Here is a 15,804-nt window from a genome sequence, read left to right as displayed (position 1 = left end):
GAGGATAGAAACCTTTGCTTGTTCTTGAGATCCATGTGAATGATATGCCTTTTTCCCCATCCTTTTACCTTCAGTCTGTGGGTGTCTTTGCCTATGAGGTGAGTCTCTTGGAGACAGAATATTGTTGGGTCTTGCTTTTAAATCCAATATGCCAATCTATGTCATTTGATTGATGAGTTTAGGCCATTTACATTCAGTGGTATTATTGAGAAATAATTTTTATTCCCTGTCATTTTTATTTATTTCTGGCTTTTAATTTGAGTTATTGTCTCCTTTGGCTATGCTTTCAGTATAATTCCCTTCTCTGCTGGTTTTCACTTTTACTTTTCATTTCTTTTTGAAATATTTTATTGAGTATGTTTTTTAGTGCACATTTTCTAGTTGTGAATTCTTAACTTTTACTTATCATGGAAGTTTTTTTATTTCATCATCAGTTCTGAAGCTTAATTTTGTTAGTATAGTAGTCTGGCTGGCATCCATTTTCTTTCAGAGCTTGGTATATATTATTCCAAGACATTCTAGTTTTGGGGTCTGAGTTGAGAAATCAGCTGAGATCCAGATTGGTTTCCCTCTAAATGTGACCTGTCGTTTTTCTCTAGCAACTTTTAAAGTTCTATTCTTATTCTTTATGTTAGGCATTTTCATAGTAATGTGCCTTTGTGTGGGTCTGTTGGAATTTTGTATATTTGGAGTCCTGTAAGCCTCCTGTATTTGATTTCCATTTCATTCTTAAGGTTATGGATTTTCTGATATTTCATTGAAAAGATTGAACATTGCTTTGGTTTGTATTTCAGCCTTCATTTAGCTTGATAAATCTAGAATTTAGTCTTTTCATATAATCCCTTATTTCTTGGATATTCTTTTCATGGTTTCTTAACATCTTTTCTCCATGGCCAACTTTACTTTCAAGATTTTATATTTTGTCTTTATTGCCTAAAACTCTGTCTTCCAAGTGGTCTGGTCTGCTGGTGATAATTTTCATTGAATTTTTTATTTGGTTTATTGACTCCTTCATTTTGAGGATTTCTGTTTGATTTTCCCCCCAAATCTGTATCTCTTTATTTTAGTGATCTTTCACTTTCTGTATTTTCTCTCTGATTTCATTCCTTACATTGTCCTTACCTCACATGTCAGTTTTTAACTCTGAACATTCTAAACTCCTTCTCTGACATATTTTCCACTGTGTTGTCTATGGATTCTGTTACTGAGGTATTTTGGTTTGTTTGGGGTGATTTTTTACTTTGCTTTTTCATGCTGTGTCAACCCATATAAAAGTATGGATCTGAGGCAGTACAGTTTTGATCCTGTGGACTTACAGTGTCCCTGAAGACTACACAGTTTAGGAGCCAATGAATAATAATAATAACCAATTTAAACAATATACAGCATTAAACCAAATAGTTACTGCTATGACCTATACATTGTTGATTGGCACAGTAAACAGAAATGATGTGATCATTTATTGCCCACAGTAAAAACAGAAAGTTTGCAAAAAGGTTTACAATTTCAAATGGTGAACAGGAAGAGAATAGAAGCAATGTAGGATATGTAGATTATGAGTAGGAAGAGAGAAAATTGAAGTTAAAACTTAAAGGGGACTGAAAGAGAGAACAGTAGAGATTGACTGTTAACAGAAGAGAGAAAGAGAAGGGAAACAGATAAGTGTGAGAGAAAAGTATGTAAAATAAAATAAATAAATATAAAAATAGAAGAATACATAACAAAACTGAAGTATACTATTCAGAATCCTTGTCCTCAAAATACTGACCCATGAAAAATAACTTCTTCCCAAAATATTAGAAATGATAAAAAAGAAACAAATATGTATATATTACCATGAATCATTCAGTTCACAAATAAAGAGATAAAAGGAAAAAGGGGGGGAGATGAAAACTTACAGAATTGTTTCATTGGAATTCAGAAAATTCTCAGTTTCCCTTTTCAGCAGTGTTAGGTGGGGTGGGCTGGAGTGTGATGACTCCTTCACCCTCAAGGTGGGGTTGCTGGAATGTGAGAGAGAAGATCCGATTGGTAGAGCTCCTGGAGGTGGGGTTTAAGCTTGGTCAGTTTCCAGGTTCTTCCTTGAATGTCAATTGGTCCAAAGATTTTTAAATCAGCTCAACTCCAGTTCCCAGCAGTTACTTGTTCACACTGGGAGACTCCACCCCAGAAATCTCTCTTGGGTTCCACTTGTGCAGTGTAGGAGTCAGTCCTTAGTTCCCTCTGTCATGCTTGGATTCCAAAATTACTGGTCTCTCAGGTTTAATCTCTAAACTCAATCACTCCCACCCCCATCCTTTTGAATTCCTTGATAGGTGAAGCTCTCCCAGCTGGCCTTTTAAACCACCAGCATCAAGTTGGATGGGTTTCTATGACCTGTATTCTCCTGTGTAAATTTTTTCCACGTTTGATTTTCTCCTCGTCACTTAGCCACTCTCTATGTCATGTGGTATTGGTTTGCCAGTCCTGTAGTTAGGGATTAGCTACCCATGCTGTCAGCTTCTGTACTGCACCTGCAGAATGGCTCCATCCTGTTTTCTGTAGGCAACTTGGAGAGATGTGGCTTCTTTTCTTCACTAGGATATTGTGCAGAGTGCTTTTTTGAGTTAGTGTGTAGTGTCTTTGAACTTTGATATCTCTATACCCAGACACACCAGTGGTCTCCTAAAAATGTGGGTTCCTTTACTTAATTCTCTTATCTTTCCACTTTGCTTGTCTGGGAAGCACTCTGAGTGCACCACCAGTGGCAGCAATGGTGCTGGGGATTACTTGCTTTCTTTTATTTTTTTTAATACTGGGGATTGAACTCAAGGGCACTCAACTACTGAGCCATAACCCCAATCCTATTTTGAATTTTATTTTGAGACAGGGTCTTGCTGATTTGCTAATAAGTCCTTGCTGTTGCTGAGGCTGACTTTGAACTCAGGATCCTCCTGATTTAGCCTCCCCAACTGCTGGGATTATAGGCCTGTGTCACTGCACCTGGCATTTCCTTATTTTATTATAGCCAACCTCCTGAGTTCCCTTTCTGTTTTGAATGTTCAATATTAGTTCCTGGTAAAGTCTATTTTTAAAATTTTTTTACCTACCTTTCTAAGAATCTGCTGAGTTGCTTTCTTGGTTTCATGCCACTGAACAGCCAGGAAAAAAAAAAAAAAAACCTCTCCTGTTCCACCATCTTGAAAATCTTTGCTTTTCTTTCTTTTGATAGCATAGACATTAGTCATGTGACATAATCTCTGTGTACCTCATTTTCTTCATGAAGAGTATTATAACAATGTCAATTTTAAATGATGTTAAGAGATTTAAATGGGTCACTATTTTTAAATTTCCTGTAATGGTATTTGACATTTAATAACTGCTAGGTAAGCATTTGTTAAGTAAAAATGAATGTAGCTACATATATGAATTTACACCAAATTATGATTAGTTGCAGTATGTATTTGAATTATTTAAATAATCAAGATTGTATCTTTCTCTGTTTAATTTTCTACAGCATACTGTGAACCTCATTATTATTATCAGTTCACAGCTCGGTACCATGCAGCTCCCTGCAATAGTATCTATAATATTTCCTTTGAGAAGAAACTTCTTCAGATTTTAAGCAAATTGGTTCTTGACCTTTCATGTGAAATTTCCTTACTTAAATCTGAATGCCATCGTGTTAAAATGCAAAGAGCTGGTTTACAAAATGAATTGTTCTTTACATTTTCAGGTAAGTGTAAAAACTTTCTTAAAAAAATAAATCACATAACCAATTTTGAATACTTTATGAATTACCAGCAATATTTTTGGAATATAAATTGTATAAATTAAGTATATTTTCTATTCTGTGTTTTGATTTTAGGGCTAATAACTCCCAAATAAAGTCCCAATTTAGGTACTCAATGAGAAGTTTGCTCTTTCAAATAACTTAAACCCTCCTTTGATAATTTACTATAGGATGGAATTTAGCATAGGATATATTGTGATATTTAGTTACAATGGTTTAATATGTGAAAACATCTAATTAGGAGGTTGGTTAACATTGTAGACCAGACAACCATTTAGCTTCCTGTACTTTTCTTGATCTAAAGGGAAGCCTAAAGACAAAGAATCAACTTGAGTTGCAAGGATTTTAGATTTATAAATGGTCTGTTTAAGAATGCTCTTTCAGGGATCCTACAGAATGGGAGCAACTTTTTACCACATGTGCATAACATCGAGTGCTAATCTCTAGGAAAGATAAAGAACTCAAAAATCTTACTTCAAAAAAAACAAATAACCCAATCAATAAATGGACCAAAGAACTGAACAGAGACTTCTCAGAAGCTGATGGAAAGTTAATCAACAAATGTATGAAAAAATGTTCATCATCTCTAGTAATTATAGAAATGCAAATCAAAACTACTCTAAAATTTCATCTCCCTCCAGTCATGGCAGCTATTAAAAATACTATGTGTTGGCGATAAGTGTTGGCAAGTATGTGGGGAAAAGGGCACTCTCATATGTTGCTGGTGGGACTACAAATTGGTGCAGCCATATGGAAAGAAGTATGGAAAACTGGGAATGGAACTACAATTTGACCCAGCTATCCCACTCCTGGTTTATATCCAAAGGACTTAAAAACAGGATACTACAGGGACACAGCCACACCAATTTTATAGCAGCACAGTTCACAACAGATAAATTGTGGAATCAACCTAATTGCCCTTCAGTAGATGAATGGATAAAGAAAACGTGGTATATATATACAATGGATTATTACTCAGCGTTAAGAGAATAAAATCATGGCATTTGCAGGTAAATGGATAGAGTTGGAGAATATAATGCTAAGTGAAGTAAGCCAATCTCTAAAAACCAAATGCCAAATGATTTCTCTTACACAAGAATGCTTATTCATAAAGGGGATGCTGGGGGAGCATGGAAGCAATAGACAAACTTTAGATAGGGAAAAGGGGAGGAAGGGGAAGGGAAAGGGTATGAAGGTAAGAAAGACCGTGGTATGAGATGGACGTCATTACCCTAACTACATCTATGAAGACACAAATGGTGTAACTCTACTTTGTGTACTACCAGAGACATGAAAAATTGTGCTCTATATGTGTAATATGAATTGAATAGCATTCTTCTGTCATATATAACAAATTAGAATAAATAAAATTTAAAAAAATAGAAAAAAAGGAATGCTGTCTCGGGAGTAGCCATCTGTGTGTGTGTGTGTGTGTGTGTGTGTGTGTTTTAATTTTGTGTCTTTTAAAAAAAATTTGATGTTTTTCTATAGTGGGGATTGAACCTACATGTATATTACCACTGAACTACATTATTTTTTTTTTATTTTGAGACTTGTTCTTATTAAGTTGTTTCGGGTAGGCCTTGAAATTATGATCCTCCTGCTTTAGCCTCTATGTTACAGGCATGCATCACAGCATTCCACTGAGCTCATTCATGTGTTTTATAGCATGCTTCCCCTCCCATTTCATCTCAAAAGCTATTGCTTGCTATATTCCTTTCTTCTTCCATATTTTCCTTTGATTTCTCTGTAATCAGTGTTTGATGATACTTACCTATTTCCCTAACTTTTTCTTCTCTTTCTTTTCTCTCCCATTCATATTTTGATCATTTAGTATTGAATTTTGAAAGACAATTGTATGACATTTAGATTTAAAGGCAAAGGACATAAGCATTTCAACCTAATTTCCAGTCTTGATCTTCCTTGCCAAGTTTTTCTCAAAAAAAAAAACCAAAAAAACAAAAACCCTGAAATTTGTCTCCAATCCCTAAAACAAATTACCAGAGGCAGACTGTTTGTTTAGTTTTTTAGTTTTTCAAAAATCCAAAGACTTTGTAACTTTTGTAACTTCTCAGTGTTTCTATGACAGCTTGATGTTGATTGCAATTACATAGTTTACTATCTGCTACTCTATTTTTGCCACACACAAAAAAAAGCCATTGGAATTTTGCTAGGGATTCTATTAAAATCTGTATATGGTTTTGGGTATTATTGCCAGCTTAACAGTATTGTATGTTAGTTTACAAACATAGAATATCTATCCATTAATTTAAGAACTTTGCTTCATTTCAGAGTGTTTTATAGTTATCAGTATAGAAAACTTAGTGACAAATTTAGTTCTTATTGATATAATTATACAAAATAATGGATTCATTGTGGCATATTTTATATGTACATAACATAATTTGGTCAGTTTCATTTCTCAGTACCTTTCCTTTCTATCCTCTCCTCCCTCTCTCCAATCTTCAACCTCTGGTGTACTGTCTTCCTTCTCTTTTCAGGACCATCCTCTTTGTGCATTTTCCTTCTAACTCCCACATATAAGAGAAAAATATATGGCCCTTGATATTTCTTAGTCTGTTTTATTTCATTTAACATGATGTTCTATGCTTCCATCCATTTACTTGCAAGTCCTATAATTTTGCTCTTTATGCCTTCATAAAATTCCATTGTGTATATATATCACATTTTGCCTATCCATTAGTTGATGGACACCAGCTGGTTCCATAACTTGGTCATTGTAAATTGTGCTACTATACCATGCATACACATGTATAACCACAGTATGATGCCTTTAGTTCTTCTGGAAAACACTGAGATCATATGTTGGTTCTATTCCTACTCTTTTGAGAAACTCCATACTTAACTTTTTTAATGGTTTCACTAATTCACAACCCTACCAACAGTGTATAAGTGTTCCCCCCATCTTCACCAGCATTTATTATTATTATTTGTATTCTTGATGATTGCTGTTTTAATTGAGTAAGATGTAAGTTCAGTGTTGTTTTGATTTGTACTTTCTTGATTGCTAACACTTTTTTCACATATTTTTGGTCATTTCTATTTTTTCTTTTGAGAAATGTCTGTTTAGATCCTTTGCCCATTTATTAAATTGGTTGGTTTTTTTTTTTTCAGTGCTAAGTTTTTTTCTGTATATTTTAGATATTAATCCTGTGTCTTAAGAGTAACTGACAAAGATTTTCTTATATTATATTTGCTCTCTCTTTATAGTCTTGATTCTTTTGCTCTATAGAAGTTTTTCAATCTAATATCATTCCACTTATTAATTGTTGGTGTTACTTTCTGAACTTTAGGGTCATATTGGGGAAGTTACTGCCTGCTCCTACATGTTAGACCCTGTGTTTTCTTCTAGAAGATGCAAAATTTCTCTTCATTACTAGGTCTTTCATTTTCTTTAAGTTAGCGATTATGAAGGGTGCGAAATTGGGCCCTAGGTTCACTAAGTTTGAGTTTTACATATGGATATCCAGTTTTCTTCAGTGCCATTTGTTTAAAAGGCTGTCCTTTCTCCATTGAATGCTTTTGGCACATGTGTTAAGAATCAGATGACTGTATGTATGTGGGTTTGTTCCTTTGTCTTCTGTACTATTCCATTGATCTTCATGTCTATTTCACTACCACTGCTATACTATGTGGACTTATCTCTGTTTTGTATTCTGCTCTGCTGGTCTGCATGTTTGATTTTGTGTGGTATTGTGCTGTTTTAGTTACTATGGCTCTGTAGTATAATTTTCAATCAGGTATTGTAATGCCTCTAACATTACTCTTTTTAATTAGAATCGCTTTGACTATTCCGGATTTTTTTACCTTTCATAAAATTGTAGGAATATGTTGTGAAGAATGTCATTGACATTTTGATGGGGATCATGTTTTTATTGTTAAGATTGTTCACCTCCTTGGTTAGATTTAGTCTTATTTTTTTATTCTATTGTGAATCAATTTGGTTCATTCATTATTCAGCAGATTCCTTATTGACATATAGAAAAGCTATTATTTTTTGATTTTTGTTTTCTGCTATTTTGCTGAATTTATTTATCAACTTTGAAAGTCTTGTGGTGGGGTTTTTGAATCTTTTAAGTGTAGGATTATATCATTTAGAAACACTGATAATTTGACTTCTTCTTGTAAAACTTGTATCCTTTTATTTCCTTCTCTTGACTAACTGCTCTGGCTAAAATTTCAAGTACTATATTTTGTAGGAGAGGTCAGAATGGAGATTTTAGTCTTGCTCCTAATTTTAGAGAAGATGATTTCAATTTTTCCCTATTCAATATGATGCTGGCTTTGGGATTTTCATATATAGCATTGATGAGGTTCATTGATGAGTTTATTCTGTCCCTAGTTTCTTCAGTGTTTTTATCATAAATGGGTATTGAATTTTGTAAAAGGCTTTTTTTCTGCATCTTTTGAGGTAGTCATATGATTTTCCCTTAATTCTGCATTTGTGATGAATAATATTTTTTGGTTTGCATATGTCCAGTCAACCTTGTATCCTTGGGGTAAAAGCAACTTGATCCTAATGTAAAATCTTCTTAATGCATTTGAATACAAATTGCTAATGTTTTTAAGGATTTTTGTATCTATGTTTATCAGGCACATTGGTCTGTAGTTTTCTTTTCTTGATGTCTTCTTATCTGGTTTTGGTATCAGGATAAGATTGGCTTCATAAAATGAATACAGGTGTTTACAGGTGTTCTTTCCACCTTCAACTTCATGGAATAATTTGACGATCATTGATTATAGTTCTTCTTTAAAGGTCTGGTAAAATGCATCTGGGGAAAGATTTGGTCCTGGGATTTTCATTGTTGGAGAGGTTTACTTTGTTGCTGTTGTTTTGTATTTTTTTAAATTATAGCCTCAGTCTCATTGCTTATTATCAATTTGTTTAGATATTATCTTCTTTTTTTGTTTCAATTTTGTTTGGGTCATACATGTCTAGAAATCTGTCTATTTCTTCTAGATTTTCCAATTTATTGGAATATAAGTTTTTAAAATAGTCACTAATTAATCTCTTGATTTCAGAAATGTCTTTGGCAATATCTTCTTCTTTATCTCTATTTTTATTAATTTGAGTCTTTACTTTGGTTAATTTGTTAAAGGTTTATCAATATTGTTTATCCTTCAAAAGAACCAACTCCTCTTTCATTGATCTTTTGTATTGTTTTTTTATTGTATATTTAATAATTTCATTTGTGATCTTCCCTTCTACTATTTTGGAATTGTTTTATTCTTATTTTTCTAGGACCTTGAGATACATACTAGGTTGTTTATGTGGGATTTTTATGATGTATGCACATAAGCATGCATAGCTATAAACTTTCCTCTTTGAAACCACTTCATAGTGTCCCAGAGATTCTGGTGTGTTGTATTTGCTATTCTCCTTTATTTCTAGGAATTTTCAAATTTATCCCCTGATTTCATCTCTGATCTGTTCATCATTCAAAAGTGTATTGTTCACTGTGTGGTGGCACAGGCTTGAAATCCCAGCTGTTTGGGAGGCTTAAGACAGGAGGATCACGAGTTCAAAGCTAGCCTAAGCAATGGTGAGCAACTCAGTGAGACCCTGTCTCTAAATAAAATACAAAATGGGGCTAGGGATATGGCTCAGTGGTCAAGTGCCCCTGAATTCAATCCCCGGTAACAAAAAAAAAAAAAAAAAAAAAGGTGTATTGTTCAATCTCCATGTATTTATGTAATTTCTATTGTTTGTTTTTCTTGCTAATGATTTCTAATTTCATTTTCTTGTCATCTGTTAAGTGCAAGAAGTTAAATTTATTTTTTAAAAATCTTGTAAGACTTGCTTCATGATCTAAGATGTTGTCTATTTTAAAGAAGGTTCTATGAGAGTCTGAGAAGAGACTGAATTCAGCTGTTGTTACATGAAATATTCTATAGATGTCTTTTAGTTCCATTTCATATGTATTATTTTTTAGGTTTGTCAAAAGAATTTTTATTAGTTTTATATTTGGACAGTCTGTCTCTTCATGAAAGAAGTATATTGAAATCATCTAGTATTATTGTATTGGCATCAGAATCTTTATGTTGAATAGTGTGTATTTTATGTAATTAAATAATTTGGGGCACACGTATTTACTATCATTTTGTTTTCCTTTTGGATTCTTCCCAGTATGAAGTGACCTTCTTTGTCTCTTCTTAATTTTGTCTTGAAGTCTGCCTTATCCAAAATGAGAATAGTTATTCCTTCTTGCTTTAGACCTTCATTTGCATGGAATATCATTTTCCATTCTTTCCCTTCAGCTTATGAATGTCTTTTCCTGTAAGTAAGCAACATATGATTAGGTCTTGTTTTTTAATTCAGTCTGCTAGTTTATGTTTTTTTTTTTTTTAATTTAAATGTGGAGACCATTTATATTGTGTTATTACAGGTATTTATTTCCTCCCATTTTTTATTCATTTCTAATGTTTAATTCAGTCCTAATACTCATTTTCTCAGCTACTTTTCTAATGAAATTCATCGATTCACAAACTCAGGGATTTTTTCTTTCTTCTTCTTCTCTTCTTCTTCAAAACCAAACAAAACTTTTATGTGTAGTATTTCTTTAAGTATTTTTGTAGTGCTGCCTTAGTACTCCTGAATTCTTTTAGTTGTTGTTTTTCTTGGAAGATTTTTATTTCTTCACTGATTCTGAAGGATAGCTTTGCTTTTATTTATTTTCCTTAATGGAAGCTTTGATTATTGAATTTTTATCTTCTCTAATGTGTATTCACTTTGTTATAAATTTCTCTGTAAGCACTCTGTGCCACAAATTTTAATAAGTTGTGTTTTCACATTTATGTAGTTTGAAATATATAATTTTTCTTGACAAATCATAAGTTATATATTAATGTTTTAAATGTCAAGGTTCTTGGGATTTTCCAGGTATTTTCTGTTATGGATTTGTAGTTTGATGCTTTTGTGGACTGAATACATACATTGTATTGTTTATATTTTTTTAAAAAAATGTTAATATCTTTAATATGACCCCAAATGTGATCCTATTAGTGAAGGTTTAATGTGAGCTTGAAAATAATGTTCATTTACTGTTGTTGTATGAAATATTTTCTGAATGTCAGTTTAGTACAATTGAAGGGTGGTATTTCTCAGGTCAACTGTATTCTTTTTCACTTTTTTGCTTTTTAGATTTTTTAGTTACTAATAGAGAGGTATTGATATCTCCACATATAATAGTTGTTTCTTGTATTTTCCTTACAGTTTTAATAATATTTTGCCTCACGTTGCTGTGTTCTCTATTGTTAGGTACATACACATTAGAGATTCTGGTGTCTTTGTGGATAATTGATTTATTCCTGATAATTATGTTTGCTTTCATCTACTTTCTCTGAAATTATGATACTCCAGCTTTTTTATTTTGATTCATATAAGCATGGCAAATGAAAGGAATTCATAAAGATTTTAAAATGGATTGAGCAGTCAGAAAAAAGAATCAATCAACTTGAAGATAGTCATTAAAAGTATTTAGTCAGTGAAGAACATAAAATAATGAAGTTAGGAGACCTGTAGGATAACACCAAATGTATCACATACACATAAAATCGGAGTTAAAATAAGAGAAAAGAAAAACAAAACAGAATGAATATTTAAATAACAAACAGTTAAAATTTCCCAAATTTGAAAAAGGTATAAATTTACATGTATAAGATGATCAGAGAAATCCACATAAATCCCAGGGGAAATGCAAGGAATTCCACATTGTGTCATATTATAATCAAACTGTCAAGTGTGAAAGAGAAAGACAGAATCTTGAAAGCTGCAAGAAAGAAGTAATTTGTCACATATAATGAGTCATGGAGGGTAGTATATATTGTTCATACTGAACCTTTTCTTTATATTTTAAAAAGGTTCAGTATGAACAATATATACTACCCTCCATGGTTTTTAATGAGAAGTCTGATGTTGATCTTATTATAAGACTCATTATATGTGAGCAAAGAGATGGAGAAAAATATGCCATGCTTATATGAATCAAAATAAAAAAGCTGGAGTATCATAATTTCAGAGAAAGTAGATGAAAGCAAACATAATTGTTTTTCAAATTTGGGAAATTTTAACTGTTTGTTATTTAAATATTCATTCTGTTTTCTTTTTCTTTTCTCTTATTTTAACTCCGATTTTATGTGTATGTGATACATTTGGTGTTATCCTACAGGTCTCCTAACTTCATTTTTTTATGTTCTTCACTGACTAAATACTTTTAATGACTATCTTCAAGTTGATTGATTCTTTTTTCTGACTGCTCAATCCATTTTAAAATCTTTATGAATTCCTTTCATTTGTTGTAATTTTGTGTTCTAGAATTTTTATTAGATTTCTTTGTATTATTTAACTTTTTTATATTCTTTATTTGTCAAGACAGGATTTTCCTGATTTTTTTTAGTTTTTTTGTCCATAATTTTCTCCAGCTCCTTGAACATATGGGAGATAGTTGATTCAAAGATTTTATCTAGTAAATACACATTAAAGTTTTTTAGACACTCTGTGGGCTCTAATGTATGGGAGATATTACTAAGGAGATGGATGATTGAGGTCTTCCATAGTAAATTGTTGATTTTTAGAAAGAATTGTATAGAAAACAAACAATATCATGTATACATTTTTGGAGCACTCTATAATAACTAATGAGAGATATGGGTAGGAGTATAGGGAAAATCAAGTTGTTATGATTGCTAATGGCTAAAATATTAGTAGCTTTGTTGGTCTGAAATATTTATGATTTTAATCATATTCACACAAATGTTAAAGAATGGGGGAAATTCACATTATTCAGCCTATTCTTTTATAGAATGTGAAAATCTTGAGAGTAAATAATATGTCTGTTTATCTGTTTATTAGTGATAGATCTAGGACTCAAAATAAGATTTCTTTCTATATATTTTGATGAATAGTTGAGAGAAAATAAAGGTTTTAGAGCTTTAATGAGGCAGTGAGATTGATGCTATGATTCAGAAAGATTATTAATAGAAATCCTTTGTTTCCTATTTCTACTTTCAGTTTTAAGTCTTGGTAGTATAGTAGGAATTTTTTCAGTATTGAATTTGTTTACTTATATATTCCAAATACCTAGAACAATACTATCTGGCGCATAGTTGGCTCCTGGTAGTTATTTGATAAATAATGAGACATAAGTGTATGAATATGTTTTTCATTTCAGTTATGATGGCCACTACCATAATCCAGTCTCATTTTCTTTCCAGTATTATTAGCAGAGTTCATCTTGCATTTATCACTTTATCGGAAAACATTAAGAATTGATTTGAGCTAGTGACACACATTATAATATATGGTCAGAGTTAAATATACGATTGAATGAATGTACACACACTTATGCATACATATGCTATACAAGTTGAAATAAATCTATCATTAAACTTTTATAAAATAAAAATAACCAAGCATTATCAAGAAATTTAATTAAGTTTATTATAGAAGAGAGGTTTTCTTGATTTACATAAAACAAATATTTGGCTTAGGTTCATTCTGAAGAGTTACATAATATTAGAAAAAATTGCTTAAATTTTTAATGGAAGAGGAATATTAGACAAATGATCTTCAAAATCCAATTTAAATATTGTGATGCAGTACATTAGAACCTTGATAAAATATAATATATTTTCTCACTTTCATATCTAGATACTGAAAAAGGACCCAAGCCATGTACAGATCATAATTGTGAATCTTCTAAAAGACTATCTAAGGTATGTTATGTGACCCTGGAAAAGAAAAAAAAAGTTGAATGAACATGCTCAGTGTTTAAGTAAGCTTCTTAGCTATTTATAAAATTATCTGACCCCCACAGTTAGGAATTTCAACAATAAAAATAAAATTTCATTCAGTAATAAAAGTAATATAATTGATATTTTATAGAATATTTTCAAATTTAATATTTTGTAACTGATTATATAAAAAGAATGCTTTTCCATTTATTTGGCCTTCTTTGCCATTGCTAGTCAATACATAATTATTATTTATAATGTCACATCTACTAAGGAGACTCGGTAAGGAGGATCACAAGTTTGAGGTCAGTTGGGGCAACTAAGTGAGACTCTTGTCTCAAAATAAAATTTTAAAGGCTGGGAATGTAGCTCAGTGCTTGCCCAGCATGTGGTAGGCCCTCCTGGGTTCAATCCTCAGTACTGGGGAAAAAAATGGACAAATCATTGTTGCAGTTGTCCCAAATTGTTTCAATTTCCAGTAGATATTTGCATACTAACCTTATATCATGCCACTTTCTAAATTCACTTGTTAGTTCCAGTGTTTTATAGATTAATTAGGATTTTTTTGGTAATACATCATGTAATCTACAATGGACACATTTTTACTACATTCTAATTTTTATGCTTTTTATTTCTTTGTCTGATCTTGTTTGAATGCTAGAATCTACAGAATAACCGTGAATAGATGTGGTGAGCATGGACATCTTTTTTTCTTGTTTCTAGTCCTAGGGGAAAAGCATTTAATCTTTCCCCATCGAGTGTGATGTTCACTCTAGTTTTCATAAGTGCCTTTTATCAGAATGAGGAAATTCTTTTCTATTCCCATTTACTGGTGTATATTATAAACGGATATTAAATTTTATCAATATTTTTTTATGATTTTATTGAAAAATGCCCTCCACATCTGCATTATATTTATCAGTATTTTATTCTAGTTTTGTCCTAATATTCCATTATGGTTTTAATTTGCATTTCTCTAATGGTTTATTATGTTAATCCTCTTTTCATGTGTATTTGCCACCTACAAAATCTTAGGTAAAATGTCTGTTAAATATTTTTGCTCATCTTTTCATTGTATTGTTTTTTAAAATTGATGATTTAGAGGGTTCTTCATATCTTCTTGGTAATGGTCCTCTTTGAAATTTTTTATTTGTAATTTTTTTTTACATTGTAAGCTGTGTAATCCTCATATTCACATGAATTCTTACCAAGAAGTTTTTAATTTTTATGAGATCAGTTTTTATTATTGTTTGCATATATTGAACCAACCTTGTATCCCTGAAATGAAACCTACTTGATCATCTTATTCATAGGTTTTTAAAATGCAGTTTTCTAATATCTTGTTGAGGATTTTTGCATGTATGTTTATCAGGGGCATTGGTGTTTGGTTTCCTAGATGTGTCCTAGATGTGTCTTTGTCTGATTTGGGTAGCAGGGTTATACTAGCTTCTTAGAATTAATTTCAGGGGAAATTTCAATTTTATGGAATAATTTGAGGGAGACTGGTGTGTTAGTTCTTCTTTAATGTCTGATAGAACTCAGTTAAGAATCCATCTGGTCCTGGGCTTTTTGTTGTTGGTAGGCTTTTAATTGCTGTTTCAATTTCATTTCTGGATATTGGTTTGTTTAGGTTTTCTGAATCTTTTTGGTTCAATTGGGGTAGATCATTTGTGTCCAGAAATTTGTCATTGTTTTTAAAAATAAACAGAATTAGAGATAAGAAATGAGTTGTTACCACAGACACTTCTGAAATACAGAAGATCAGGAGAAACCATTTTGAAAATTTATATTCCTATAAACTATTTCCTTTCTAGTTGTGTACTAAGTCTTAATAACAGGTAGTTACTCATTCCACTGTATATGTGTTTTGTCAACACTGTTGTAGTTAGCTATTTCAGGCTCAATACTTCTCTATAATACATTTTGAAAATGGTTGTATTTCCCTGAAAGATATTTTCTGGGATTTCAGTAGGAATTACATTAAACCTATTTTGGCTTATTGCATATGCATATTGATTTTTTTCATCCTACAAACATGATATGACTCTTATGTCTTCTAATACATCTTGTATTAGCATTTTGCATTTTGCATTTTCAGCATACAGATCATGAACATGTTTTAGGAAGTTTGTAGTATGTATTTCCATTTGTGTGATACTGTCTTTGGGTTTGTCATGTGTTGCCTTTATAATGCTGAAATAAGTTCCTTCTATCCCTAGTTTCTCCAGTGTTTTTTTTTTTTTTTTTAACATGAATGGTTGCTGTATTTTATCAAAGGC

General features: G+C 31.8%; 1 pseudogene; it reads left to right on the top strand.

Moving 5' to 3' along the window:
• Positions 1 to 15,804, top strand: part of LOC139707725 (zona pellucida-binding protein 1-like) — a 56,688-nt pseudogene that overhangs the window by 31,736 nt on the left and 9,148 nt on the right.

The sequence above is a fragment of the Marmota flaviventris genome, chromosome 11 (assembly GCF_047511675.1).
Source record: "Marmota flaviventris isolate mMarFla1 chromosome 11, mMarFla1.hap1, whole genome shotgun sequence".
Taxonomy (NCBI): domain Eukaryota; kingdom Metazoa; phylum Chordata; class Mammalia; order Rodentia; family Sciuridae; genus Marmota; species Marmota flaviventris.
Note: the sequence above shows the minus strand (reverse complement) of the source record. Positions and strands in the feature narration are given on the sequence as shown.